Here is a 3,560-nt window from a genome sequence, read left to right as displayed (position 1 = left end):
ACACAAAGCATAAGTGTAACACCCCGATTTTCAAAGCGAGGGTGTATTTTTTTTTTTCAAAAGAAATTAAAATAAATCAGAGAATTAAATAAGGTAATACCCTTGGATAAATAATTGAGTCATTATAATTTACAAGCAGCGGAAAAGTTTCTCAAAATATATGAATCCAAAGTACTTACACAACAACAGATGATACATGGAATCCATTCAACTAAGATGTCATACTGACAATATTAGTAAAGGTACAGTTTTCCAGTTCAAAATAACGTAATCCAAAAAAACATTTGTTCCCTCTATGTCATCCTAATCTGATCATTCTTCAAAAAAAACTATAGCTATACACCCTGAGTGATCTCTGCGCGTCCCGTGAGATCCTCCTAACATAGCTCCAGTCAAGCAATCCCATCTACATTCCCATCCGTAGGGTACGAACCGGTAGGATCGTCCTGGCTCTCATCTGAGGGCAAAGCCCAGATTTCCACAGTAGTTGTAAAGGGTCACCAACCGAAATTAACAGTTAACACATAATATTTAAGTCTTTAAATGCATATAATAACCTTTCAACTAAGCATGCACCTTAAAAGGATTTTCCATATGCTAAAAGTTCATATCATGCTTGCCAATTAAAAATGAAATCAAAATAAAGTTCTCAATCCATCAAGTAATACATAACTAATCAAGACATTGATAAATCAATGAGCAATCTGTTATCTAACTCAAAATAAGAATTACTACTAAGCCAATCGATTTCCAAATCGATTTCCTGAAGGTTTTCAGTGAAATTTGAATTCTGGGCTTAATTCAATCGATTGGGCAATCAATTGACAGCATAGCTCAGCCCCTGACTTAATGCCAGTCGATTTCCAAATCGATTTTCGTCAGTTTTGCTGAATTCCTGCATGGCCAAATCGATTGGGAAATCGATTTTATAAATAGTTGAGCCTTTAACTTAAACGATTTTCCAAAACAACATTAAGTAAACCGAGATATTAAAAGATTCCCCATTTTTAATACTCATTTGACTTAAACGATTTTCACAACAAACATTAAGCAAACAGAAATATTAAGAGATTCCCCATTCTTAATACTCTTTTAACTTAAACGATTTTCCAAAACAACATTAAGTAAACCGAGATATTAAAAGATTCCCCATTTTTAATACTCATTTGACTTAAACGATTTTCACAACAAACATTAAGCAAACAGAAATATTAAGAGATTCCCCATTCTTAATACTCTTTTAACTTAAATGATTTTCCAAAACAACATTAAGTAAACCGAGATATTAAAAGATTCCCCATTTTTAATACTCATTTGACTTAAACGATTTTCACAACAAACATTAAGCAAACAGAAATATTAAGAGATTCCCCATTCTTAATACTCTTTTAACTTAAACGATTTTCCAAAACAACATTAAGTAAACCGAGATATTAAAAGATTCCCCATTTTTAATACTCATTTGACTTAAACGATTTTCACAACAAACATTAAGCAAACAGAAATATTAAGAGATTCCCCATTCTTAATACTCTTTTAACTTAAACGATTTTCACAACAAACATTAAGCAAACAGAAATATTAAGAGATTCCCCATTCTTAATATTCTTTTAACTTAAACGATTTTCACAACAAACATTAAGCAAACAGAAATATTAAGAGATTCCCCATTCTTAATACTCGTTTAACTTAAACGATTTTCTCAAACACACATTAAGTAAACCGAGATATTAAAAGATTCCCCATTTTTAATACTCATTTGACTTAAACGATTTTCACAACAAACATTAAGCAAACAGAAATATTAAGAGATTCCCCATTCTTAATACTCGTTTAACTTAAACGATTTTCTCAAACACACATTAAGTAAACCGAGATATTAAAAGATTCCCCATTTTTAATACTCGTTTAACTCTAATGGTTTTCACGCCAACATTAAGTAAACGTAGACATTAAGAGATTCCTCATTCTTAATACTCGTTTAACTTAAACGATTTTCTCAAACACACATTAAGTAAACCGAGATATTAAAAGATTCCCCATTTTTAATACTCGTTTAACTCTAATGGTTTTCACGCCAACATTAAGTAAAACAAGAAATTAAGAGATTCCCCATTCTTAATACTCATTTAACTTAAACGATTTTCCAAAACAACATTAAGTAAACCGAGATATTAAAAGATTCCCCATTTTTAATACTCGTTTAACTCTAATGGTTTTCACGCCAACATTAAGTAAACATAGACATTAAGAGATTCCCCATTCTTAATACTCATTTAACTTAAACGATTTTCAAAACAAACATTAAGTAAACAAGACATTAAGAGATTCCCCATTCTTAATACTCATTTAACTTAAACGATTTTCTCAAACACACATTAAGTAAACCGAGATATTAAAAGATTCCCCATTTTTAATACTCGTTTAACTCTAATGGTTTTCACGCCAACATTAAGTAAACGTAGACATTAAGAGATTCCCCATTCTTAATACTCGTTTAACTCTAATGGTTTTCAAATTCCACACAAAACAACTCAAACCTATTATCAAATCCAATCCACAACTCATACCAAAACACATCAATTCATTTCTCCACAGAATCCAACCATACACACAACAAATTTCATCAGTATTAATTAAGAACACGTCAAATACGACGAACACAAATCAACACAATCCACCACTCAAACACAACAAGTTTCATTTACTCAAAATCATACATAAATGAGTTTAAATTCATTTTCCACGAAACATTCATCAATATATCCAAAACCTAACTCTAAGATTTTACACATAAAGCCTTAGATTCATTTTCCCCCAAATCAACACTCTAACCCTAACAAAATTCTTTTCCACACAATCACAGATAAGTCCCTAAAAGCAAACTAAAAGTTTGGAAGGAGCCCTTACCTTCACGTTAGCTTTAACGTTCGGTTACGGTACCGCAAGTAAATCCGGTAAAATCTCCGCTCGCAACATCGCCGCCGAAGTTGGTTCCCTAGCACCATAGCGTGGTAGTTAGCAACTTTCCCTTCTATCTCTTCGCGAAACGAAGCATAGATCTAGATGAAACAGGGAGGTTTGTGTTTGACGGTTTTGAAATCCCTAACATCGTTTTTCTTCGTTTTCAAATCAAACAAGAAGAATGAAGTTGAGTAATCTTCTCTTTCACACTCAACAAACCTTGGGTTTCTAATCTTGAAGAAAGGAAGCAAAGGAAAACGAAAATGGAGGAGAAGGAGGGAGAATGGTCGCGCGAGGCAGCAGAGGAAGAAGATGGAATTGTGATTTTCTTTCTTTCCCTTTTCCTTTCTTTCTTTTTCCTTCCTTTCTATTTCTTTCCTTTTTCCTTCCTTTCCTTTCTTTTCTATTTCTTTCTTTTTCCTTCATTTCCTTTCTTTTCTATTTCTTCCTTTTTCCTCCACACAAACATTTAATTTCTTCGAAAAAGATTCCCCGCCGTTAATTTAATTTATTCATCGATGAGTAATTCTAATCGACATCAAAATATCTTTTTTGATCATATAAACTCCAAAATATTAATAACTTTGGCTAAAAAG

Source organism: Cicer arietinum, chromosome 7 (assembly GCF_000331145.2).
Source record: "Cicer arietinum cultivar CDC Frontier isolate Library 1 chromosome 7, Cicar.CDCFrontier_v2.0, whole genome shotgun sequence".
Taxonomy (NCBI): Eukaryota; Viridiplantae; Streptophyta; class Magnoliopsida; order Fabales; family Fabaceae; genus Cicer; species Cicer arietinum.
This window is presented reverse-complemented; position numbering follows the sequence as displayed.